At 47.7% G+C, this 27,787-nt stretch overlaps 1 protein-coding gene and 2 long non-coding RNA genes across 6 annotated transcripts in view; 2 read left to right on the forward strand and 1 right to left on the reverse strand.

Annotated features, from left to right (window-relative positions):
* The window catches only part of LOC146201850 (cell division cycle and apoptosis regulator protein 1-like), a 178,730-nt gene extending 173,771 nt beyond the window's left edge, over positions 1–4,959 (reverse strand). For 2 of the 4 annotated variants that reach the window (XM_084587809.1, XM_084587807.1), the window contains exon 1: positions 4,746–4,859. The gene's annotated coding sequence lies outside the window, so the exon portion shown is untranslated. Of the gene's footprint in view, positions 1–2,831; positions 2,906–4,745 lie in introns of all 4 variants that reach the window. The other 2 variants (XM_084587810.1, XM_084587811.1) reach the window with 2 other exon arrangements.
* Positions 4,960–9,846: 4,887 nt separating this feature from the next.
* Positions 9,847–24,792, forward strand: LOC146201852 (uncharacterized). Its single transcript, XR_014701794.1, has 3 exons — positions 9,847–9,981; positions 19,820–19,945; positions 24,444–24,792. It is a non-coding gene; the product is annotated as an uncharacterized LOC146201852 (long non-coding RNA).
* Positions 24,793–25,863: 1,071 nt separating this feature from the next.
* On the forward strand, positions 25,864–26,605 carry LOC146201853 (uncharacterized). Its single transcript, XR_014701799.1, has 2 exons — positions 25,864–25,998; positions 26,463–26,605. It is a non-coding gene; the product is annotated as an uncharacterized LOC146201853 (long non-coding RNA).
* Positions 26,606–27,787: the final 1,182 nt, after the last annotated feature.

Below are 27,787 nucleotides of genomic sequence, written 5' to 3' on the forward strand. Positions count from 1 at the left end.
TGATTGCTAATAATCCCAAGAAAGTTCGATCCAGACTGCGGCAGCTGCTTTTCAATGGAGGCAAAATGCAGGGCACCCGCGTGCTATTTGATGTCACAGCAGATTAAAGAACCCCACGCGGACAAAATTTCCGAAGTGCTTCACTATGGTGTCTCTCATAGCCTGAGCCTCTTTAGGGAACAGGTTAAACGCAATAAAACTTATAACTTCGCTAAACTAACTAAAACAAAGCATCTTTTATGACCACAGCATACCAGAAATAGACAGCAAGGGTTTTATCGGCCATAACTTGCCATTCACAGCAAAAGGATTCATGGGACTTACAAATGTCACATTTAATACCTAGACTCTGCAAAAATGCACCTTGAGATGGAAATGAAAGACAATGCTTTCGCACATAAATACAGTAAAATCTTAATACATTTCAGGTTGATGAGATCTCCCAGTTAATATGCTCAAAATCACTAGCAGTAAAAATCTCCCATAGATTTAGTTTTCTCCCATTTAATGTCTTCCCGGATAACACAATTTTCATGTTACTACATTCAGTATTTGTACAAATCGTGGTCGTAGAATAAGTTCAATGATCAACGATGTGCTCCAACATAAGAGCGGGCCAAGACCGGGAGCGCGTGGCACGAGGCATGAGAGCAGCGGCGCTACAGTATACTAGAATAGGGGCAGCGTGTTCAGACGACAGAGCGCACCACGCACTGCTTTGAAGCCGGGAGTGTAGACAGGTCCCAGATGTATGCGGTGGCGCTGCTGTCGCACGGGCTATATGGATCCGTTCTCCATGTGTTGTGGTTGCAACGTGCTTGCTCTGTGTGGGCTTCGTGTGATGGGCTCCATGTGGCATTATGCAGCACTTTAGCTGTGTTAAAGCATTTGGAAGCAGTGGGCTTTAAATACCAATTGACATCTCGAATAAGCCAAGATAAATTAGAAAACTTCGATATTGTGAGGCAGTCATTCGGATCCAATGACCACCCAACAGTGTTTGTTTTGATTGTTGTAAACTGCCTGTCTTTTTATAACTTGGCAAAAGCAATCCAAATAGGGAACACTGAGTTCAGGGACGATTTGACCTCTCTACTTCAGTAGTCTGATAATTCTGCAAGGAAGGGAACAGTGTGTCACTTGATGAGTTAGTTCAAGCTGGAAATCTGACTCTGGTAGAGCAAAGGCTAAATAGTATTCCGGCTGAGCACCGAGCTTATGTGAAGGAAAAGAGCGATGATGGAGAAAACTGCATCAGAGGCACTTTTGTGGCATTGCACAAAAAAGAAGCAGATTACCTCAAGGCAAATGTGTTGGTTCGGTTTGTAGGGTTTAACGTCCCAAAGCGACTCAGAGACACCGTTGTGGTAGGCTCCGGAAATTTCGACCACCTGGGGTTCTTTGACATGCACTGACATTGCACAGTACACAGGCGCCTTGCTTTTCGCCTCCATCAAAAAGCCGCCACAGTGACCAGGATTTGATCTCGCACTCTTGGGCACAGTAGCCGAGCGCCCCAACTACTGCACCACCACGGTGGGGCGGCAAATGTGTTGGGTCAGCCAGGTTGACTATAGGTGTGCTGATGTGAACGGAAAAAAAAGTGACATGGCATTTTTGCCTGATGTGTATGTTACCTAGTCACGGAATACTTTTATGGCCCTGCCCTCCTTTTGCACATATATGTCTGTTTGAAGAATAAACCTCAGCTGAGTCCGGTGTTCGTGTTGCCTCTTCTACCTTCGTCCGTGTTTTTCATGCGCTGGAACAATGTCTCACAATTGTGCAACAAGTATGTTGACACTTCTTTGCATTTTTTATCTACAAAAATACACAGCTTTTTTTGTGCATTCAAGAAGCTATAATTTTACTAATATTCAGAAATGAATTCATCTAAGGATATTATTTCCGCTGTAGGTCTCCACCGTTTTGGTAGCAATGTGCTCGCATTGTTTTTCTGTGTATTGGCATAATGCAGTGTGTAATTCTTCAGGGTTCCCTTTGACTTGCTGCCTTTTCTAGCTGTTTTATCCCTTTCATAGAAATCTACGTTGTCGTGTGTCTTAGACTCGCACATGACGCTGACGTTTGGGAGCACTGCATGATGTAAATAAAAAAATTCATGAAAACTGTGCAAATGTACAGGGGACTCTCGAAACCTAAAGAAAGAGCAAAGGACAAATGTTTATTGTGAATAAGCAGTGAAGGCCTTGGCTTTGGTACATGTAAAGACTTGTCTTCTCAACGGCTCAGGAACTATGCGCTTGACGTTTGGTCCCGGATGTCGCATATTTTTTAATGTGAACTGAAAAAGAAAATGTGTCCTCCTGGAATCGAGTTGCTTCAAATCAATCTGAAGCCCTCTTCAATGGTGCTGCTTTCAGCTCGAGTGTTGCTTTACAGATATTAAACTCATTAATCAAACAGTTATCTTTTTACATCTGAACAATTTCTTTTTACGTGGCAGCGTGACTCAAAACATTTAACGGCTTTATGCCACTATTTCGATGTCTGCAAAGATTTGTTGTCAGGCTTCTTATAAACCCGTCTAATGGGCGTTGACACGCATTTGAAGTACACATATAATTCATTTCTTAGATGACCGTGAGTTCCGCACATGCGTCTTCACATCCGACGAGCATTTGCACATAAATCTGACCGCGACAGAGGATGATAATAACACTTCAACACACTGAGCTAGCGCTGGGCCATCGATTCCATACAGCCCATGTTCCTATAGTACCATCTAGTGCTTTCTGCATGAAGCACCTCAGCGGAGAGCGCTCCCTGAACACACCGCCCCTATTCTAGTACATTGTAGCGGCGCTCACCGGCCGTGGTGGTTTCTCTGCAGCGCCTGGTGCAAGGGGGCGAAGCTAATGGGCGAAGGTCGTTCCCACAGACACTACGTGGAGGAATGCAGTAATTCTTTGCAATGCCTTAAGTGCAAGGAGGGGGGAGGGAGCGCTTGGGAACAACAGATCGGGAGAAGGAGGCATGAAGAGCAAAAATGCAGCGACAGTCAGCCATATAGCGAAGGCTTAACCACAGTGCACTGTTAAAAGGCAGCAATGCATCCGGAAGCAACGGAGCGATCTTAACTCCCCAGTGCAGTCAAAGTACTGAATGTGTTGCTAAATCTCCTCCGCAATAAGGACAACACAAATGTGATTTGTGAACTAAATTATCCAATATAAAACGACGGCTCTTCATGCCTTAAGTAAGGAAATGCTAAATGCATTTTAATTAAGTGTTAGTAAATGCCTTTGGAAAATATAGCTGTTGAATTATGTCAAATTTGTACATAATTCAATCTTTACATTTTTCAAAATCACACAACTCGGATGATACGCATTCACGGACAAACATTTCCCGCATTTCTTTTTAATATGCATCAAGCGGGCTTTACGAAAGTACGTCCTATGAAGATAGCAACTAGTCAAAAGCTTTCGCACATAAATGCATCTTAAAAGATAACAGTTAAAAGATAACAGTTAACCAACAATGAAAGTAAATACATCTTACGAAGATAGGAACTAGCCAAGAGCTTTCAAATATAAATACATCTTACAAAAGCAGCTGCTAGCAAAGAATGGAAGTCTTGTACCTTCCCTCCAATGAAATGTGTGTCCCGTAAAGTCATTTGCTATAAATGTAGATGTGAGTCTGCTACACACAAATAAAAACATCTAATTTTCCTGTGCACATTGGCTAATTTTAGTTTTGGCTAATTTTTGGTCGTATTTAGGGGTGGAAAAGTCTGCTCTTTATATATATATATATATATATATCGACCAAACAAGCGTCTTTAGCAGGCCGCATTGCCACCGCAGCACTCCCATTAACGTAGCTAGAACACACCACAGATGTTTTGCAACGTACAGCCCCGGCCATTATAATAAGGAGCACGCCACGGCAATAAAATATTTTATTACGCGTAACCAAGCAAATACCAGGAAGTACCATCGCATGGATCCAAGCAATCATCGTACCTTCTCAACGGAAGTTGTGAAAATATTTCCAACACCAACAACACCAAAGGCGTGTTCCGTAATATTATGACCGCACCTGGATGTTTCTTGCGGTTATTCAGCGGCAAAACCTAAAGTGTTACGCCGTATAATTAACCAGGGAACCTCGAGCAATTTCCTACAAGCTATCTGTTTCAACGGGTGAAGCTACCGCGCGCAGCTTCAATGCAAGGGCATTCCATCGATCTAAGCGCAGCGGGCAGCCAGCCGCGAGAAAGAAAATGAAACGGCTAGCAATCACGCCAGCCCAGTCGTATTGCGAAGATATTTCAGAGCGAATGCACGCGCAATCGCTTGCTGTAAAGCCAACGACAACATGCTCACAATAACAAAGCGCTTCCTATGCGATCCTGAGGTGTCGACGTTCCATAACGTGCACGCAGATATCGCGCCACATCGGCGCTTAGATGATCACCGGTTAGACCGGAAAGGAATATAAGCCTAAATTTGAACACACAACAGCAGCACATGACAGACGACAAACAATGTCTTACGGCTACACTGCTACACACCGAAACTATTACGTAGCAGAGAGCGATTACTGCAGGAAATGCACACTGGGCGCGTGATGCCCGCCAAAGCGTCAATACCGGCTAGCTAATAATGCTACATTGCAAGTGCACTCATTCGTTTTGGCAGGGATTGGCGACGCAAGCAGTCAAATGCCGAGAGGCTAAAATATTTAAATGGCAGCGTTTAGCCTGCAGTACTCACAAAAACAGTTTCCACGGCGAGTATCAACCCCCAGGACCCCAAGTCTACACGCGATCAAGCGACCGACCTACCGACTCCTCCAGACCTTGTAGAACCCCTTGGCTTGGAAAACGTAACGACTGGGTGACGCACAAGTTTCTGATGATGATGAAAATGAGCGATGATGATGACCAGGCGCAGAGGTTACCATCATCCAGGGTATAGTGCTCTAGAATATTGGGCAGTGTGACGACCGGCGCCGGAGAGCGGGCCGCTTTTGCGATGACAGGAACCGACTCCCGCAAGAGCGAGCGACGTGCAACAGGGATGCCACGTTCGCCGCTCGGCGCGTAGCGGCCGCGGGGATAGCGGGGGTACAGAGGAGGGGCGCGGTTCTCTTTGGAGCTATTTTGACACGTTACGCAAATGGTGCGATATTTAATAAAAGGGCTACTTATTACAAGTGCTTAAACTCCTCCCTGCCATTCCGTTACGTTATTTTGGAGACGCCGTGCTCGCTTGGGCAGTCCTACGGAGCATCGCGCGATGTTTGAATCACTATTTCAAACTCTTTCAACATTTCTTCCTGCGGACAGCCATAAATCGTCCAGATGATCTTGTACTTAATGTTTTCAACGATGCGTGGTGTTTTGCATTCGTTCTTCCAGTAAGGGAATAAAGGCTACTGCCGAGGAGCGCTATTAACACGCGAAGAAAAACAGTATACATGCGAATCAAAGCTTGTGCTTCGTAAGGTCTCTTAGGAAGAGCTTATTTTTTACGAACCTTATTCACGAACACCTACTTACATTTTGCAGCTCGTGCTTATTAATACATAACAACGTGTATCTTAAATCGTCAGTAATCTGTAATATATCTCTTTAATAGGTGTTCTGTATGTGCCCCAATCACCGCTTATAGAAATTACAAATGCAGTGTGCGAGCAAAACACATTTATTTATTACCGTTCTAATATGAAGCACTGCGGTATTTAGCGGCAAAAAGAAAAAAAAAGGAACATATACGCGACTCAAGCATTTATTCTCTGTTCGTGATTAACAAATACATATATCGCGGACATTTCTTTACGTGCCGCTGACCTAAGGGTGAACCAGCTGTTTAGATTTAAAAAAATGTCAAGTACAGCTAGGGCAATACTTCAGATAAAATATGAAAAATTAAACTTGTCACTCACATACGTATACGAGGGAATACGTTCATAGTGGGCACTTGAGAGCGGACGCTTTACTGGCATGGAATGGTACAGAGCTAAAGAAAACACTTATAATTGAGCGTCGTATTGGCAGATATGATGCAGTTGTTGGCGCGCATCGCAAGAAAACGAAAAATGCGAAAACGGTGACGGGCACCAAATACACATGCAATTAATATAAGGTCGAATTCAGATGCGGACGCTAATGCGTGTTTATTCTTCGAGTGTGTGATATGAAATGTGAGTAATCGACTGGATATACTCGCCAACTACTGCTTGCCGGGCTATAATCGGGCTACTTGCCGCAGCTACTCTTTACAGAACTAATCAGGCAATAATTGTTAACAAGGTTGATATTACACGTGGAATACTTTCAAGGGAATTCAATTATTTTCCCTTTGAGAACTCTTCGTGGTTCGCTTACTTTGCAAAGAGCGAACCCGCAAAAACACATGAAATTTCATTACTTCAAGTGTGAGCTTTCTGGTGCTCTAAGTAGGTAAAATTTTTGAACCTCCACATTTTAGATGAAGGTTGAAAAATCTGAAGTGCCAAGGCGTCCAAAAGGATCGTACACCCGAGCCAAATTTTCGGGTAAATCTTGGAGCCTATGGCGCAGTTTTTGTTCATGGCGAAAAACCGTGCCGGCCTCACAACCTCTTTTTCGCTGAAGGATCATGTAGCGGAAGCGAATTAGGCGTACACTATAGCCTTTGCGTCCTCTATTTTCCATCGGTCTTTCTTTTTCAAAGCTATTCTTTCTTTCTTTTTTTTTTTATATGTGCACCAAAACTAGGACTAGAGCGATCTTCTGGGGTCAATGAATTACATATTACCGGTTGCTTGAGCACGCAGAATAAAAACTACCTAGAATGAAAACATCTTCTGGAACAAATAAGTCATTGTCAAACTATAATGCATTGAGATATTAAATGTCTTAAGTATAGCGTGCATCTCTGGGTACTTAAAGCTACCCGTTACAACAATGTTCCAACTTATGGAAATAAAATAAAATGGTTTGTTCTTATATTAGTGTACAGTTTTACAAAGTTGTTGACTTAAATTTCGACGCTTACATATACGCGTTCGATTTGCAGCCTTTTTGTGCACTGCTTTTTTTCTTAATTCCCAGGCCTCCATTTGGTTCTTAAGCTCGATTGTTTCTCTTTTTTTTTTTTATTGCCTGTCATATTTCTCCATTTTTCTTCGTCTTTAGCTGCCTGCTTTCTTCTCCGTCGTGCGTTTGCTGCGCCGCACGACAATTCCAAACCTTTGTTCGCATTTGCGGTCGTTCTTTTCATGGCGCTGCGTGCCTCCTTTCTCCCTCCCTTGTAGGCGACACGTTTCTTTTCTTTTTTCTATGCATCCTTTACTTCCCACTTCTTCCACCTTTCCTGACCCACTGTGTTTAGTTATTTAGTAGCCGTTTACCTGGTGTAGTGTCGTTCATTTTTCATGTCTCTACCTCTATGCGGGGTAGTCCATATTTAATTCATTCGAACTGAATGCCAACTTTTCTTGTGGCTTCAGGTGACTTACTGTAGTTGGCATAGTCTGCGCGTGAAACAACGGAATATACCATTTTTGACTGTTTTGATAATGGGGTTACTGTGGCCAGCTTTAGTCAGCGCTCGAACGCACATGTTGCATGTTTGACTTCTTCATACATCCTGTCTCCACACAGCTCTCTTTTCAAAACGAGTGCATCTGGACGTCAATTAGGTGCTTCAGGAATGCTAAAGCAAGCTGTACGGCGAGTGAAGTGTGGTGCGCGAGTCTGAATTTGTACGCCCTTTCCAAGCTGTTTTCTTCGGAGCCCAGCTCCTGTCATGTTGCTTCCGCGAGGTGTTGCCGACGGCCAAAAGGGAAAATAAATTAGGTGATTGCTAACAGTACTGAGCCCCATTAACCGGCATATTTATAAAATCTTGTCGCGAACAGCCCGAGACGACGCACAAGCAAACAAGAACGTACAGTGCGCGCAGTATCCACCCTGCTGCACAGCGCGCATACGCGGGCGCCCGGACGGCTGACACACCAGTTGCTGGTGGCGCCCTCTGCGCTGCGGCGCCTCCGTTAGAGTGTACTAGAAGGATCTCCTCCGTCATCGCAAAAGCGGCCCCCCGCTCCCATGCATTTCGCGGCGCGGTCGACACACTGCCCAATCTTCTAGAGCACTATATCCAGGGGGGGGGGGGGGGGGGGGGAGGGGTAAAGCTGAGACGAAAAAGAAGTTGCCACACGTAGTGCCGCCATTATCAAACTAGCCATTGTGGCCAGCACAATTTTTTCCTGCGATGTCAAAAAAGAGCGAAGTTTGCATTAGAGATTTAAAAAGTGCGGTAGATAACGCCGCTTTACAAAATATTCACGCGCTTCTTCAAGTTTTGAAACACTTTACAGGCAAAGTTTGGGGCTTAAAGAGTTGATGAAGGAGAACTGTGGATCATATTCCCGAGGAGACGCTCCGAGTTTCGGTTTGAAAGTTCGGTTTTCGACTGTCTCTTCAGCTTCAAGTTGCAACTTGCAAGATCAAAGCATTCAAAATAAGAAGCTGTTCGTAACAAAGAGGCGCTTGCGCTGTCATGCATCTTGATGGAACTTTCATGCGTTGTATGGAAGGCCAAAGCTCCAAAAAGATTCGCCATATCGCCTCACGCACTTGTAAGCAAACGCGCCGCATTGAACTTACATTTGGAAATTTCATGGAAGGTTTTTCTTTCCACTACGAGAGCTATACTAGAACTATGGATAGCAAGGCGTGCGAACGAAAACATCCCGAGAGATATGACAGCAAGCGAACTGAACGTTTTATTTTTGTTCGCCGATTTTCTTGCGAGAACCGCTGGACTGGTTCAACGCTACAGGTTTACCCCCGTCTCATTTAGACCAAAACACGCTGCTCTGCTCACAGCATTCTCAACCGGCATTTATAGAAGAACACAGGGTAGGTAAAGTGAATAGTAAACACACAGGCGATCACTCTGACGTTTGCTGTGCGGAGCCAGGAAGAGGGTGAGATGCGTGTGTGCTCGACGGACGAAATGCATGCTAAGCGCGTAACAATCACAGGGCTAGCTGGCCATAAGATAACAACACAGAACAATCTTGACTCATATAAGAACTTACAATAGATACGCGACACAGCATATACCATCACAAAAGTTCCGGACACGAAGATTTTGCCGTTGTTTACAGCACTAATTTACTGCAAGCGTCGCCATCTTCCAACTACAGTGCTTAGAATATACTGGCTAGTGTGACGAGCGCCCGCGCCCCGCGCTTCCCTATGGGCGAGAATGGCGCTATTTGCAATGAAAGGCAATCGTTAGCGGCAGAGAGCGCTGTTTGTCGGGAGGGTACCACCTGAGCAGACGACGCAGTTTTCCCAGACGGCCACTGACGTCCGACGGACAACCGAACTCGGTCGCAACTCGGCGGCCGATTTCGGACGTCCGCCGGAATTCCGGCGTACGTACGAAAGCGGATGGTCGAATCCGTTCGCCCAGCGGACAGCCGCCGTACGTCCGCCACTGGATTTGCTTTTATACAGCTATGATATAGTTTGTAGTCGTCGTGCTCGTCTGAATTGCGTATAAATCAGTAATGCCGTCAAGTCTGCATTATATGATGCCAGAGCGAATCGATGCGATAGAAAGCGTTTCCATTAAACAGTTTTTTTATTTTCCGCATGTTTCATCGTTGAATTCTTCCATGAAAAATTTTTGATTAAAAGTTAAATGACCATTAAATATTTTTCTATCATGATGCTTCGGTGAAATTTTAATCAGTGGCTGAATAGACGCAGCAAGCAGCAAGCTCAAAAAGAACGAAACCGAACCTATCCTCAAAAAAATCTGAAATAAGCCAATCCAATCCACCTGACAAGTTGAAGTTTAGTTTAGTCATGGAAGATGGCTTCACGTTTCCGTGCTCTGCATTTTCTGCGCAGTTACAAATACCTACGGCTGTAATGCACTGCTAGCATTGTTTTTGCTGTGGCTTGGTGCGGCTGGCACACTTTGTTCACCCGCCGATTCCAAAGTAAGTATTTCACCGAACTTTTGTTTCTTTAGTGGAACTTTTCGATGCACCGATAGTGGTGAGCTTTTGGGTAAGGAAACAGCTCTCTACAGCAGCCGAACGGTCGAGTGTTTTAGGCGAGACTGACAGGATGGCTCCGCGCCGACTAACTAAAGTGCAGCCTCAAGTCTGAGGGCCATCTTTCTCGGCATTACTGGACGCTGCGCCAGTAAGCCGCGCAACTTCTCTGTCTCTGATAGAGGAGTGCCTGCCCGAGCTTTAAAGGAGTTAATTTGTTAACCATGCGCAACGTGCTGATTGTAAAAACTATACGAGAAAACTTTCGCACTCCTCGAGCCTATCGTGCGACATGCCTACACTTGTGAAAACGTCGCGTTTTTTTTTTTTTTTTTTTTTTAATGGACAGCCGCTGATCTTTCTCTGAAATTTTCGTGCGAAAAGGAAGAGGAACCGAAGCGGAACACAAGGACACCAAATTCTAGCCGGTGGGTCCACCATTTTTGGATTTATCGGCCTTTTGGTTCTCCCACGGGGCCGCCGAGAGCTAAGCCTAGATTAGGCTTAACGAGCACCGGGGACTGCGGGCGGCCCAGCCGCGGCGGCAAGGGCGCCGGAGGCCCGAAAAGACCTTCCCCGGGCACGCGAACACCCTGAACCGAAGAAAATGATGGAGGGACCACCCAGGGGCCTGGCAGAGGCGCACGAAATGGACTACCACGAGGCGACCGAGACCGAAGGCGCAGGCCTAACGGGGTTAGGCCTAACCGACGGCGTGGTCGGCAGCGAAGCCCCGAGAAGCAGCCCCTCACTCAACCCAAGTCTATCGGAGGAGGAAGACAACCAAAACTGGAAGCTCGCAATGTCGAGGAGGCAAGCGAGGCGCCAGCGAGAGAAGAAAAGACAGAATAGTGACGGCAACGATAGCGGCGGACCGGCCGGCACGGTGTTAGGCCTAGCGGGATCGAGGAGCCCGGCGAGCGGCGAGGCCGGCATGGAAACCACCAACGGCGAGAAACGCAGAGAAGAGGTGAGGAAACGACTTCCTCCTCTACCTAAATATGATTTGAAGATTATTTTGAGACCTAAAGGCCTCATCGTTAGAAACCTACAGACCCACCAAGTGGCTCGGGCGGTAGTCGCGGCAACCGGTTCGAGGTGCAAGGGGGAAGACCTAATTATCAGACTACGCAACGGCTCCAATATAATCATCGTGAGCACTGACAACGAAGAGGCGGCCCAGCACGTGAGGCGCATATCCAATCTCATTTTCGGCGGGAAATCCTACGAGGTTAACGCACACGTGGCGGCGCCGGAAGACACAATGCGAGGGGTGATCCACGGCATCGAGCCCGGAACAACGCCCGAAGAGCTGAAAGCCAATTTAAGGGTACGTACCCAGGGAGTCAAGATTCACAGCGCTCGCATGCTAGGCAAGACAAGCACGGCGGTAATCACCTTCGACGGCCACATTAAACCCAGACAAGTCTTATACTACGGAGGGGAGATGTGGTGCCACCCATACTTTCCCACCCGCCAGTTCTGCCACATATGCTGCAAGCAAGGCCATAGATCCGACGTCTGCCCGACCCCGGACAGTAAGGCCTGCAAGCAATGCGGAGAGCAGAACCCAACCCAAGAACACCGATGCACCCCGAAATGCCTGATTTGCGGCGGAGACCACCAAACAGGCACCAAGGAATGCAAGCAAAGACTGAAGCCAGCGGCGGAGCTGAGAGGGCGACCCGCATTCAGAAGCCAGCAACAGCAGCAACAGCAGTCGCTAGGACGGGGAAGAAGTAGGAGCGGCAGAAGAAACCGACGACCAAGATGGTTTGGGGAGGAAGAGGCCACCCAACCACGGAACAATTCGAGAAGCCCGAGCCGGGAGAGTAGCAAGAGCCGGGACGGACGACGAGACGAGTCCTACCCGCCACTGGAGAAGCTCGGGGGCCCCGGGCCGAAACAACAGCAGAAGAAGAGTAGCGGAGTCAAGGTAAGCTGGGAAGCGGGTCCTCCTAAATCGTTTAATCCGCACTCAAACACATACACGGATATAAATACAGTTGAATCCCGCTATAACGAAATTCACGGTGCACGAAAAAAAATTCGTTCTCGCGGAACTTCGTTATCGCAAAAATTTGACGTGAAACGCAGAAAGAATTGCCCAAGCAGCAGCAAAGGCGTTTAATGCCAAAAATCTGTAAGCTTGGTTTGCTTACGCTTCACGGCGAGCAACGCCGTCACGAGATTTTCGCACTCGGTCAGCAAACCCATTGCAACATCGTCGTCTCGGACAGCAACGAAATTCCTGATGACATCAAAAGCGTCCATCACCTGTATGGCGGTTGCCGCAGCCGGCGCTTCCTGTACGTCGTCGTCTTCTTCATCGGAAGAGTCCTTATCCTTCCGGGCAGCTTTTATGATCTGCTCATCACTCACATCTTCGTGAACAACAACACAAGCGTCAGCGCCGATGTATTCGTCGAGCTCGAGATTAGGCGGCACGGTTCCTATTTCTCCCAGCGTTTTCCAGGCGGCCGCGATCCCCGGAGCCGGTGACGCCTCTTCGTCGTCGTCTGTAACGCCTGGTGTTAGGCCAGCAGAGTGTACGGGTCGACCTTCGGCAAATCCGGCGTGCCTGAAACAGTTCACAATTACTGAGCGCCCCAGTGTGCTCCAGGCAGCAGACATAATCTGCAGTGCCACGTACAAGTCCACCTTCGTGTCTCGGCCGGTTTCAGTGTTAAAAAGCAGCCGCTGAATTAACCTCCCGCGGTAAGCGCGCTTCAGGCTAAGAATCACGCCCTGATCGAGAGGCTGTAAGACAGACGTGCAATTGGGAGGGAAAAACCTCAGCTCCGTGTTAGTGAGCTTGACTTCGTCGGAGTGATGCGCTGAACAATTGTCCAAAAGCAAGCAAACTTTACGGCCCTGCCGCTTCATGTCGCGGTCGAATGCCATCATCCACTCGGTGAAAATAGCGCGGGTCATCCATGACTTGTTGTTCGCCTTGTACTGCACAGGTAGGCTACGAGTTCCCTTAAAACAGCGCGGCTTGGCACTTTTGCCTGTGACTAACGGCGGACGCTTGTCCGAGCCATCCATGTTTGTGCAAAGCAGCACTGTGATGCGTTTTTTGCTGTGTTTGCCGCCGTGACAGCGCTGCCCCTTGAAGTCGAGCGTCCTAGCCGGCAACATCTCGTAGAATAGCCCGGTCTCGTCGGCGTTGTAAATGTCTGCAGGCGCGAAGTTGCTTAAAATTCCGGCCATGTTACTCGCCTTCCAAGCAGCTGCTCCGTCCACGTCTGCTGACATTGACTCGCCGCACAACACTTTTCCAACGATGTTATGGCGGGCCTTGAAACGGTTTAGCCAGCCAATGCTGGCTTTAAAATCATCAATGCCAAGCAGGCATGCATAGTTCAAGGCTTTCTGCTGGACGATGCTTCCGGACAGGGGGACGTTGCTGGCTCGTGCTTCCACAAACCACGCATGCACTGCTTTGTCCAACTCTTCATGGAGGGGCCGCGTCACCTTTTTGTGCTTCGAGGATGTGCCTGAAGCAAGTGCCATTCTCACGCTGTCCTTATTGCCTAGAATCGTTGACAGCGAACTTGCAGGAATTCCGAAGTCTTCAGCAATTGCCGCTTTCTTCCTTCCGCTTTCTGCTTGGGCGATTATTTGAGCTTTTTGCTCAAGGGAAAGAGTTTTGCGTTTTTTCACTTTGCCATCGTGTCCTGCGGATGAAAACTCGTCGTTGTCGAAGAGAAAGGCAGCGAGTGAACAACGCGACCACGACACAAAGCCAAAATGGCGGAACTGCAATCACGTGATTTCATGCTTAATGTGGCTTTGGATTTGACTTGGACTTCTCGCCAATAAAACTAGTTTCGGTTTCGATTTTGAACGCGAAAATTTCGTTGAAGCGGAAACGCTCTGCAAAAATGGTTCGTTGTGCAGAGAAATTTAGGCCATTAATTCTTATAGGATACTCGCGGGGAATAAAAAATTATTCGTTGTCGCGGAAATTTCGTTGTGGCGGTATTCGTTGTGGCGGGATTCAACTGTACACCCTTAAGCAGGGAGAAAAAGCTAGAAGAAGAAAATAAGGCTCTGAGGGAGGAGCTAAAGAAAAGTCGAGAGGAAACTAAACAGATTAAAACTAGACGAACTCATCAAAGAACTACAATGGCAGCAACAGGGCAGAAACGAGGCAAGCAATATTAGACCAGCCTCTCCCCCTCCTCCACAACCGGTCGAGGAGAAGCAGAAGCAAACGGAGGACCAAAAATGGGACGAAATGAAAAGCTTTATGATGGCAGTACAGAAACAAATGCAGGAATTCCAGCAGAGACTAGCTATGCAAGACCAGAGCTTCCGCAGCTACGTCAAGAATCAAAACAACAGACCTATCCACGAGGCTAGAGACAGACTATTTAGCGAAAGACGCTTTGGCGCAACAGAAAACCAAGGGGCAAACAACAATGAAAACCCATCATGGCAAGACAACAGCAACTAAATATTTGGCAGTGGAACTGCAGGGGGTACAGGAAAAAACAGAGCCTCCTGCAGCAGTACATAAACTCCAGGGGGAAACAGCCAGACATAATCCTGCTCCAAGAAACTAACAGCACACCCACATTAAAGGGATACACTTGCCAGGAAGGCGGGAAAAGAGCCGCAACCCTCATCAGCAGCAAAATAGCCACCATAGCACACAAAGAGATCGAGGGAACGAATATAGAACACGTAATCACCGAAATAATTCCAAAGAAGAAATTTGGGGCAAAAAGCACCTTCATAGTAAACCTATACAGCCCCCCGAGACAAAAGGACGGCGATTTTGGAAGGTTGTTTACCGAAGTAAACAAATTAGCCAAAACAAACGCCCTTGTGATAGCGGGAGACTTCAATGCCAAAAGTCCAAACTGGGGATACCCAACGTCTGACCGAAAAGGCCGAAGCATCTGGGACACTGCGGCAGGCCAGGGCTTCGAACTAGTAACGGACGAAGACCAACCCACAAGAACGGGCAACAGCGTAAGTGCAGACACAAGTCCAGACCTCACTTTCGTAAAGGGTACAAATCAAACAGAGTGGGAAAACACCCTAGAGAATCTAGGAAGCGACCACTACATAGTCCAGCTCACAATGACGGCAGAGTCCACCAGACGGAAGCTTGGGAAAGCCCGCCTCACAGACTGGGACGCATTCAGACAAGGGAGCAGGGACCTAACAGGACAGATTACGAGCATCCAAGAATGGTGCCAGCAGCTCAAACAAATACAGGAAACGTATACGAAGGAAGTAGACAGAACCGAGCGAGCACCAGAGGTGGACAAGCGCCTGCTTAGGCTATGGGAGGCAAGGCGCAGTCTCACCAAGCGATGGCGGAAACAAAAGCTAAACAGAAAGCTAAAGAAAAAGATTGCAGAAATCACAGCCAAGGCAGAAGAATACGCCACACAACTAGCAAGGCAAAACTGCCAGGAATTCAGCAACTCGCTAAACGGCACACTGAGCACGGCTAAGACATGGCGTATCCTGAAAGCCATGATGGATCCGGGAAAAACGAGGACCGAAAGCAACAAGACAATACAAAGACTAATCCACCAGTACGAAGGAACCGAGGACCAAATGATTGAGGACCTAAAGGCCAAATGTTACGGGAAAGAAAGCCCAGAAGAATACAAAGGAAGTTATCAGGGCGAAGAGAATCCTGAGATGGACAGGCCGATCACGCTGGCAGAAGTGCACGAGGCGATGGGGGCCCTCACTAAAAACACGGCAGCCGGGGGAGATAAGATACGAAACTCCCTCATACGCAACCTCAGCGAGGGGCCAGTAAACCAGCTGACAAACTACCTCAACCAACTCTGGGCCGAGGGCACAATCCCGGCCGAATGGAAACATGCAGAGGTGGTAATGATTCCCAAACCGGGCAAAAAATTGCAAATCGAGAATCTGCGGCCAATCTCCCTTACCTCATGCTTGGGAAAGCTGTATGAAAGAATAATTACGAAAAGAATCCAGCGGTGGATGGAACGAGAGCAAATCTATCCACACAGCATGTTTGGATTCAGGTCTAAGCTATCTACGCAGGACGTTCTCCTACAACTCAAGGAGGACATCCTAACCAACATCCCAAAAATGGGAAAACGTGGTCATGGCCCTAGACATCAAAGGGGCCTTTGACAACGTCAGCCACCCGGCCATAATGGAGGGACTCCAAAATATAAACTGCGGGGAAAGAACTCACAACTATGTAAGAGCCTTTCTAGCAGGCAGAACAGCCACCATAGGGCTGGGGGAGGTGAGAAGTCAGCCTTTCAGCACCCCCCACAAGGGAACCCCACAGGGGTCGGTGATCTCGCCCGTGCTCTTTAACCTAGCCATGATTGGCTTGGCCAAAAGACTGGAAGAAATCGAAGACATACAGCATGCCATGTATGCGGACGACATCACGGTTTGGACCAACCGGGGCACGCTAGAAGAGAAGCAGGAAAGCCTACAGAGAGCCGCAACATGCGTAGAAGAATACGTAAGGGCAAGAGGCCTAGCGTGTTCAACAGACAAGTCGGAGCTACTCAGGGTGGCGAAGAAACCTACGAAGGCGAACCTGGAAATCAAGCTCCAAGGCCAAAACATACCGGAAAAAAACGTCATAAGGATATTAGGCATGTGGCTGCAGAGTAGCGGAAAGTGCAGCCACACGATCAGCCTACTGCAAAAAACAACCGAACAAGTCAGCAGAATGATTAAAAGAGTCTCCAATAGAAGGCATGGCATGAAGGAAGACGACACCCTTAAACTAGTCAGAAGCCTGGTAGTCAGCAGGGTGACATACTCCCTTCCCTACCACCCGGCAATCAAGAAAGAAAAAGAACAGGCCGAAGCTCTGATAAGGAAAGCCTACAAAACGGCCCTAAACCTACCAAGAAACACCCCAAACAACAAGCTACTAGAACTGGGAGTTCACAACACCTTTGAGGAGCTGGCGACGGCCCAACTGGAAGCACAGCTAGAAAGGCTAGAACTCACGGAAACAGGCAGAAGACTACTGAGAAGACTAGGCTACCAGGCGGAAAACACGCCAGACCCAAACGAAAACATTCCAGACGAAATCCGGCGAACCCTCAGAATTCGCCCGATACCACGAAATATGGACCCCAACCTACACGCGACCAGAAGACAGGCAAGAGCAGAATACGTGGAGAACCACCTAGCTAAAAAGGCATATACAGTATATACAGACGCAGGGCTATACCCGAGAGACAGGTACAGCACCAACACGAGGATAGCAGCAGCGGTGGTTGACTGCTCAGGCAACACGATCAGCTGCGCATCCGCGAGAGGAAGATCGGTAGTAGACGGAGAGGAGATCGCTGTGGCACTCGCAGCGGCCGAGGGCTATCGAAGAAACGAATCACAGGTTATAATAACAGACTCCAAGACAGCCTGCAGAAGGTTCCAACAAGGAAGAATCTGCAGGGAGGCCCTACGCATTCTCCTCGGCGCAGGAGCCTCGGGCTATAAAGCAACACAAGTAGTTTTCTGGGCACCGGCGCACACCAAAATAGAGGGCAACATGAGGGCAGACAGCCTGGTTCGCGAAATCACGCACCGAGCCTTGCTGACAGAAGACCTCGTGGACCCCGTGATGGTGGACCCGACGTACGCAGATATTTTAAATCACTACAGAGGCACCAGGTTAAAATACCCTCCGCCCCACAAGCGACTCACACAAGAAGAAGCGACCAGCTGGAGAAGACTGCAGACTGGCACCTTCCACAACTTATACATTCTAAACAAAATGTTTCCCACACAGTATAGAGATAGCTGCCCCTGGTGCGGAGACAGTCCGACCCTATACCACGTCACATGGGAATGTAAACACAACTACACTTTCCACAAACAAACTAACCCGAGTGCGGAGCAATGGGAGGGCCTGCTAACCAGCTGCGAGCTCACCGCCCAAAGGGCATTGGTGCAGCACGCATGCGAGGTAGCCAGGACCAGTGGAGCCCTGGAATGAGGGAACCACCCGTGCTAAGGAGTCTCCAACGGTGGCGAAGAAGCGGCTGCAGGAAGACTCTCCGAGACTAACCAAAAGACCTCAATAAAGTTTTTTCACTCACTCACTCTCTCGAGCTTTACGGGAACTACAGTTTCTAGAAGGAACGGCTGTAGCTACTAAATAACTAAAGGTTTAGTACTCTCCTTCAGCTTTGACAAACCAGGACAGCACCTTGCGCATGTTGGTTATGCATGTGGGACCGAACCGCGCAGAACAACCGGACAAGGAGATGAGAGAAGAAAAAAAAAGTCAGCACTTGTCTTTTTCTTGACCCGTTGTTCTGCACTGTTCTGGCACGAATTTGACATACCGCCGCCGCGATACTGTTGGGCTGTGAGCTCTGGTGCCTGCAACGCCTTCTTTTATGCAAAACAGGCATACTGGGAGGCCATGCAAGCCGCGGGCTCAAAAAAAAAAAAAAGAAAAGAAAAAAAAACACGAGTTGAGCAAAAGTGAGATGAAAACAAAATTGTTGTTGCTTTGTCCTTACAGATATTCAAAGGCTCCTCAGAACTTTGTAGGGCTCGTGGCGCGCCGCGCTTTCGAAGGCCGCGCCACTTCCCAATGCTCCCTGCGCGCGTGCCTGTTTCCCTCTCCCCGCTCGCGCGGGGATAACCGGTCCCGCGCGAGGGGGCTATAAAAGAAGGCACGCGCCGCCGCCTCGCTCTTCTTGGTCCCTGGCGCTTCCTGGCCCCTGGCTCGTCGCTCCCGCTTCCCTCCCGGCTCTCCACGGAAACGACCCGCAGCCACCCGGACGACAAGATCCCTGTGAGATTAAATATGTTTGTTATACGGCCCACTGTGTGTTTGTCGTGCGCATCCCTCGGGCAGAGGAATCGCCCACAACTGGCGCCCAACGTGGGGCTGAATTAGCACCCATGTGGACGATTTTTCTGCCAACGTGGCAGCGCAGTTGTGGGCGATTCCTCTGCCCGAGGGATGCGCACGACAAACACACAGTGGGCCGTATAACAAACATATTTAATCTCACAGGGATCTTGTCGTCCGGGTGGCTGCGGGTCGTTTCCGTGGAGAGCCGGGAGGGAAGCGGGAGCGACGAGCCAGGGGCCAGGAAGCGCCAGGGACCAAGAAGAGCGAGGCGGCGGCGCGTGCCTTCTTTTATAGCCCCCTCGCGCGGGACCGGTTATCCCCGCGCGAGCGGGGAGAGGGAAACAGGCACGCGCGCAGGGAGCATTGGGAAGTGGCGCGGCCTTCGAAAGCGCGGCGCGCCACGAGCCCTACAACTTCACTGCATTATTGACAGCGAAATAATGCCAAAGCTACACTAGAGCCATGCAGCACCTTGTAGTGCATGATACTGAGCTTATTTCTCGCACTGAAAGCTCTTACCATGTTCTTAGATTATCATATTAAAGTAGCTTTAATCCCATGCTTGTTAATACAGTGATTGCCATAAATTGAATCTAGGGCATCATGCTCACATACAAGGCTTCTGATAACCGCTGGTCACATTATGTGGGCTATAGCAGAAACCTGTACCTGGTCATCTTACAAGCATTTGTGCAATTGATGCTTTTAATGTGTTGTAAAAGTTTTTGTGTTCTGTTTCTGTATGGGAATGCTTTCCTTATTGAAGGCTAACATTTTTTGGCTTGCTACAGCAAAACCTCTACCTAGTCATCCTAAAAACAGCACCGCAGTTGGTGCTTTTAGTGTGTTGTAAAAGTATTTGTGTTCTGCTTCTGTATGGCAATGCTTTTCTCGTTGAAGACTAGCATGAGGCTTCCAAAAATTTTTCAGATGCCGTTTGCTGTAGCCGATTTCGTAGGCCAACAGGAAGCAGCACTTTGAACATGGAAAACTGTCATCCACGGGTGAAAAACAGCAACATCCCTTTACATTCTCATTTCTTTGGTATGGCTAAAAGTGAGTATTGTATCATTATCTATATTATTAATATTGAATCATGATTGTCAGTGTTGAAGTTGTTTGAGCGTGATGATTTTAAACACACAGGACATCCCTTCGACATTACGGTTTTAGCTTGTTTACATGTAGGATGTAGAACTGGTTTCAACAAACTTTATGCAGCAAATTCTTTTTACATTGTCCACCATGTTACTTTTTGTCATTGTCCATTGAAGTAAATAACCAGTATTTTACGTTTACACAGTCGTCCACTCTTAGCTTGAATGGGAATGTGTGGCATGCAGTTTGCAAAATGACAATGCATCCGTCACAGCCATGCATCAAGGCTAAGTGGCTTGTGCGTAGAGGGACCAGCCGCTCCAGCTTCACGTCATCTACCTCTTTGCTCCAGTGTGCAGACGTGCATTGAGGCAAAGTGGTTTATGTGTAGAGAAACCAGGAGCTTCTTTGTCACATCTGGCTGTTTGTTACGGTGTGCAGATGCGCATCGAGGCAAAATGGCTGATGTGTAGAGGGACCAGGAGCTGCTGCTTAACGTCCTTCGCCTCTTTACTACAGTGCACAGCCGTGCATTGATGCTAAGTGGCTTGTGCATGGAGGGCCCAGGAGCTGCAGCTTCACGTCAGCCTCTTCGCTCAGGTACGCAGGTGCGTATTGAGGCAAAATGGCTTATGCATAGAGGGACCAGGAGCGGCTGTGTGGCGTAGTCTGTATATTTGCCATGGTGGGTATCGAAGTACAATGGGGGGGGCTCATGTGTAAAGGTACCATGAGCTGCTGCGTCATGTCGTCTGCCTCTTTACTATGGTGCGCAGGCATGCATCAAGGCATAGAAGGACCAGGAGCTGTTGCTTCACATCTGCTATGATGCGCAGCTGCGTATTGTGGGTGGTGGTGGAAAACATTGCCATCAGATACAAATACAGGAGGTTACTCACTAGCTGACCCTGAGGGGGCCTGTCCTGACAAAAGCAAGGGGTCCCTAGTTTGGGACCCCAGTGATGGTAGAGGGACTAGAGGCTGGTACTTCACGCTGTCTGCCTCTTCGCTACGGTGTGCAGCTGCGATGGATGCAGTGGCATCTCAAAAAGTGCATGCCACGCACTCGCATGTTCAGCCTGAGTGGACGACTGTGTACCTGCTATAGCTTTGTTATTCATAGAATAAACCTAGGCCAAGTTGGATAAATTATAGGTCACCTCATATGTGGTCAGCAAAGAAAAGCCACTCCAGAAAATCTGATGCATTTACTGTCATAGGATTCTTATTCATATACATGCTACTGACAAGTCAGATTCTTCACCCTCAGAAATGCCAGAAAAATAACCAAGGGTGCGTCTGCAATAGTCTAGCTTGCTCTTTCTCTGCAGACTTGAGTCAGATGTGTGTTCCATTGCTGTGGGTGGGACAGGTGTGAATCCTTGATTTTAAGCTTGCAACAAGTATGTTATTGTAGTTTAAAGGCAGAACGGTACTAATAATCGCAGCCCCCCGTTGCCTTTATCCCCTTTTAATAGTGTTGCTAGACACTGAATTATTAGTTTACTCTGCACTGTTTCTGTCTGGTTAATGTGCGGAGATGTACATATATTTATATGACTTGGAGTTGTCGACTTTGCACTTAGAAACATTGTAGCGTTATCTGATGTGTTGCTTTCATTTCTTTAATGATTTCTGTAAGGGATCGGTGGGTATGCTAGGCACCATTATTAGTCTGCTCTTTTTGGGTCACCTGTTCAATGCCCAGCTGCGGCCGTCTCCCACTTGCCCTCGGACAGGAGGCGGAGAGACGCACACAGAGAGGCAGCTACAGCAGCTACAGTGCTTAACGGAGACGTAGGCAGAGAGGGAAAGAAGTCAACTGTCCCGAGGACTTTGCTGTCGCACTCGAAGACGCGGGGACAGGCAGTTTGTTCTCGTTGCTGTGTCATGTAGGGGGCTCATTTTTATTTAAGAAGCTTTACGAACAGTATACAACTAAGGGGTCCTTAGTACAAGCGTACTAAGGGGTCCTTAGTACGCTGACTGAACCCATCACCCGGTGGCAGCACAGCTTTGAAACGAGCACCTCTTTTGGAGGAACTGCTTATCGTTCAAAGAAAAAACACTGTCAGGTTGAAGGGTGTAAGGCCCTCTTCCTTGTTGGGGAGCCCATAAAAGTGACAATTATTCAGTGCAGGCGCGCTGAGTGGGGTCTCGTTGAGGATTCCAACCCTGGATGTCAACAATGGTGGGAGATGGCGGCATTGAAAAAGGGCAAGTGTGTAACAGTGACGGTATGATGCGGAGTGGGAGGATGTGGGTTAGCTCTTCTGATGTGGTCCGCAATGGTGCTGACTCGGACGCCAATAATTGCAATAATTGCCCTGTAAAAGGAGCCGCCAAGGATGCAAGCTTTGGGCAATGGTTGCGCACGTGGGACACCGTTTTGATGGGTTCTAATTTTTTTTTCCTTTTTTTTTTACCTAGGGGAGAGAGTTTGGCATGTGACCTAGTGAGCCAATCATTTCGAGGTCCATTCTCTTAATTCCGTTTGTTGTGAAACGAATTTGTTGTCCCTTTTGCATTGCTTGTATTAGGGAGAGGGTGAAGAACTTATGAAAGTGGAAAGAATGCCAAAATGTTTGTTAGCCAGTCATGTGCGAGTTCGTTGTCATTGGGGATGAGAAATGTGGGCGGAGTCCCGAAGTTAATGAAATGGCCCCGCTGCCTGGAGAACTCGTTCTGAGCTAGATTTTGATCTCTTTCCTCTTCGGCATAGATCATGGTCATTGTTTCACCTGTTGTAAATACGTACATTCATGTATAAAATTTTCAGTTCATCTTCCTCTCCGTGTGCAAGTTGTTGTGGCCAGATGCAGTAAATTCACTATTTTCATTTCTATATAACGTGCCTTTCTGAAGATGGTGAGCTCTTTTGTCCAATCCTGTAAGAAAGCAGCAAAGCGCCCCCAAATCTTCCACAAGACTGTGCGATATCTTTAATACTAACTGCGGCTTGGTGTCACTCAAAACATGTAGTTGAGGTAGATTTCTTCCCCCCCCCCCCTCTTTTTGTTCGTTCAAATGAGGACCAGCGGACACTAACTCTTGCTTTTGTAATGCCCTAGGCCCCGCCTTAAGGCAGTACTCCAATGTCAATACCATTTTTATAGCTATGGCTGTCCAACAGCACTAATGTCTTTTATACACTTTTACTAATCTCTTACCCAAGTGGTGGCTTATACTGCGGGGGCGAAAGTCTCTGGACAGCGTTCAACTTTCACATCGACAAGTATGGTCCGAGTTTCCTGGTCGATGTGAAAGTTATGTGCTTTGATTGCAGTTTGTGTAGTCCACACACTTGTCCCTGATATTACATAGGGGCAAATTAGGCGCCTTTACAGGGGCAGTTTCTTTGGCTCCCACTACCTTCCCCATAAAAAAGCTACAGTGTTTCTTGTGAGCAGCTGGCTGCATTTATAAATACCATTATTTTTTTGTAATTTGTTGTGCGTAGTTGAGAAATCCATGACATACATGCACAGCTGGTTGCCAGAATTATGCAACCATATTTCAGTAACTAACATCCATGCTGCATGCTGCCGGTAATACATCAGGAGCTTGTGGTTGTCAGCTTTTTGTGTTTTGTGTAACTATAAGCCTTGCTATTGTAATGTCACATATAGCGCTGTGGGTAAACAAATAATTTTACTTTTAACTCTTGTAGAAGCATGAACACTGCGCAATCACTGTGGCGGGCTATGCTTCCACATTGGGCTTTAGCCACATGTCAAATGTCTATCTTTATTCTGCTGCAGCAGCTTGCATATTATCAGATAAGTTACTTCGTCGCAGCTGCTCTAAGGAGACGCTTTCTAGACGCTTGTAGCCTAGATGTTGATGTCGATATACCCTCGACCGCCCAGGGAATGTCTTCGGTAGAGGGTACATGGAAACCAGCGAAATGTGCAGTTTACAGAACAAAAAGGTAACAATTTTAAATGATGTTATTATTGATCACTTCTTTTCAGAACAGGAACAATGACTTTAGAAATCTGCCTGTTAAACCGCTCAAAATGCAGGTTTCTGCCGCCAATGCGTACCTGTGTAATACTGCAATGCTCTGGCTGTGCTTTATGTTCATATACAGCATCCTTTATGCTTAGTTTCTCTGCATGTGCACTCCATGTCTTGGGTATTGCTGAGGGCGCATAGCAGCAAGCATAACATGCCATGTTTGGTCAGAGTGGCATGTTCAAAAAGACGACATAAAAACATTAAAATACTGAATGCCAGGTTCTGGTCAAACTACGTTTGTATCTTTTGTTATTCTGCATGGGTTTTGCTGCAGTTATATGACCTTTCTATATAGTATGTGACAGTTCTGAATGGAGGTGCATGCTTGCAGTGCCATCTGGAAAAAGCAATTGAGAGAAACTGGCAGTTGCCCTTGGAGATGTGTAATCAAAGTTCAGCACAGATAACTTGAATTTCATTTTCCCTTGTATTGCAGGAGGAGCCCAGCCTGCTCTTTCCATCTTAGGCCTGAAAGACCAGCAACAGCTGATCGAGCAAATGCACAGGATAGTAACTGCTCCTGGAATCCCGGCCTGCGGAGGCCGCCCACAGAGAACTCGATCATCTCCTCGCTAATTCCGAAATATTAGGTTTCAATAAATACCTTTTCCTCCACCACCTCCCCAAGGGAAGAGCTGTCACGGCCAAGGATAATTAAAAAAAATTATTCAAGTAGATTCTTAATTCTCCAGTTGGCCTGCATTTTACCATGCCATTCCTTAACATCGATATTTTTTTAGTGTAGACTATTTATGCATGCAGTTTTTGCAATAAAGCAAAAAAAATGCTTTTTTACAACCTCGCATGCTGGTATGCCCATGCACTTAGCATGTTTTCAGGAATGGTGCATTTGTGTAAAGCTCAGCTACCATATGTGCCTCTTTGATGGAAGTTTTAATTGCACACTACTGTTCAGTGCTTTGTGTGTGAAAGTAACCCTAGCAAAAAAGACCAATAGGGTGCGTTATTGGTTTTATAAGAATCGGTATTGGTTCTGTAGGTATTCTATGTGTTTTATCTGCATTTCTATGAGACTTATTCAGAAACTCATAAATCTTATAGACTGGTACATATTTGTCCTATAGGCAATAGTATTGGTTTCATAGGTTTATCGGTGGGTTGTATAAGAAAAGTATCTGACCAGTGCAGAAGCCCATACATCTTATAGGCTGATACATGCTTGTCTTGTAGACTACTACATATTGGTTCATATGTCTGATACATCAGTATGCCTTTGTTTATGGGTCTTGCATGCAGGATCAGTACGTTGGAGATTTTAGGTCTTTGTCATTGTTTCCTTTTCCATCTCGGACACATCCCCAAAACTCACGCATTCATCCCGTTTATTGAGTGTTGCCGTAACGTACAATATTAGCCGCAATAACAATTGAGAACGCTGCGCGCGGTCTCAACAAACTACGTACGGTTGGAGCCGCAAGACGCGCAACGCTGTTGCTACTGGATCACTGAATGGAGATGGGAAAGCACGCGGATATAGCACGGTTCTGTCGGGGCCCAGCTCAGTCACAATCACCTACATGTGCAGAGCAGGACGGTGAAATGGATTGAGAGGCGCGCGTCCAAGCAACTGCAACGCTGCAACCGCCGCCGAAGCGAGAGGAGTCGACATCGAGCACGCGACGAGTACGGCTGCTGCCGCAGATCCCACTGGGTGATCGCCCGTTCTAAAGGGTACGACCATATCGCCATCGCCATCGGTAGCGCGATACCGGCGGCGCTTCGAAGCGGAGAGGTAGGTTTCCTTTCTCTCACTCCCACTCCCGCGCAAACGTTCCCGTGCTGGCCTCTCTCATCCTCCTTTCCACCTCTCCTCTGGGCGCGCATGCGCAGCTCCGTAGAGGCATTGGCGCTGGCGCGATCGCTGATCGGGCGGCAGTTCGGTCGGTGCCCTGTGTTTATAAGTTTTCGCCGATTTTCGGGGTGCTTCTCGAGGATATCAACGTTCCAGCGCACGTTCAGCTTTTGATCAGGTGCGTGTGCATCACTTGCAACTTCGGGCTGACGTTTATACTTTGTCAGTGTATGATGTGGCTTTGCGTTGCAGAATGCCGTGGCTTTGCGTTGCAGAATGCCGTTGCCTGCACGCCAACAAAGGAATTTGAATCGCGCGGTGTGATATAACGCAGCGTCGAGTTTTAAAGTTGTCGGCACGATTTCTTGAAAGTATTGACGAAACTTTTTAGCGTTAATCTGTTTTCGAATATCGTGCGCACTGTGTTTAAGTGGCAGAACCTGTGGTGAGGCGCAAGGCGGAATGTTGGTTCAGCAGCTACCTCGGCGTTCAGTAATGGCGGCGCCTCTCCTAACTGCCTCAATACGCGCGCAATCGCGGTTGCCGGTATATGTGTGGACCGATTTTTTGAAGTCATGGTGGTGTCGCGTTCTTGAAATCGCTTATTTTTCAAGCTGTAACGCAATTTTTTATTTCTTTCAGGTGCCTTAGCATTCGAGAGACTACATCATCGGGCCGAAATCCGCAATCTTGGAATCGAGGGCTACCTGGATGCAGTCAATGTTTGGATTATGTGCCAGTATGCGTTGCCGCTGTCATTGTGGATTAAAATGTGTATACATGCACCTGCTGCGTAACTCATCCCTAGAAAATGGAACATAGCTGCCCTCCCCATTCAGGTGTCCGGAGAGGTAAAACACCCGCAGCTACTCGATGAGACCAATATTCCATAGGGCCTACAAAACCAATAGGAAGCCTACTGGTTTTGTAGGTCTATCAGATTATTGACAGCTATGGGTGTACTAGCATTACAGACCTATTAGTTTATCAGATGCCATAGGACCGATAAAACCATAGCCTATACGACCAGTAAACAATTGACCTATAAAACCAATACTCCAGTAGACCTGTAAAACCAATCGGCTAGGATACCCATAAGGCCTATACTCTGGCAGACCTATAAAACCAATATCAATAATCTGATAGGCTATTAGTTTTCTATCGGATTTTTTTGCTAGGGAAAGCAGACAACAGGAAACTTGAACCTGTTGCATATTCTATTGTCTGCTTTACTCACGACAAAGGCATTGAGCACTAGTATGTGACTGAAATTTTCATGGCACATGCTTGCTGAGCTTTACACGAATGTTATTGGCAAGTGTTTACACCAATTGCGGGCCCTGCAAGCATGTTCCGGGAAACGTCCGGCTGCCCGTCGGACGTCCGTGGGACGCGATCCGGATCCACGAACGATAGTCCGACGGACGTCCGCTGTACGTATATCGAACATAACCGGACTTCTGTCGGATGTCCGAAAACGGACGTCCGTCGGTCGACCGTCGGACGTCTATGGCCGTCTGGGACTGAAAGCCGCAGCGGCGAGTATAACGGTCCGTTATGGTCGCCGCCTGCTGCAGTTTGGCCTCAATGTCTCCGAGGGAGCCCTGCGTCGTCCACAAGGTGATGTCATCGGCGTGCAATGCATGCTGCATACCGGGGACAGCCCCGAGCTAGGCTGGCAGGTGCATCTTGGTCAGATTGAATAACAGAGAAGAGAGCACCGCGCACTGAGGTGTACCCCTTGTTCCTAAGCGAAAAGGATCATTCTCTGTATCCTGTATTCGAATGTAAGATTGTCGGCCGGTCAAAAATTGCCGAATGTATTGAAACGCGTTTTTGCCGCAGTTAGTTTGGGAGAGGTAGGTGAGAATGATCTCGTGTGTGAGATGACGGAGGCATCGCAGCGCAGAGGGCGCCACCAGCAACTGGTGTGTCAGCCGTCCGCGGGCGCCCGCGTATGCGCCGTC

This window comes from Amblyomma maculatum, chromosome 1 (genome assembly GCF_055883805.1).
Source record: "Amblyomma maculatum isolate TAMU_Amacu chromosome 1, ASM5588380v1, whole genome shotgun sequence".
NCBI lineage: Eukaryota > Metazoa > Arthropoda > Arachnida > Ixodida > Ixodidae > Amblyomma > Amblyomma maculatum.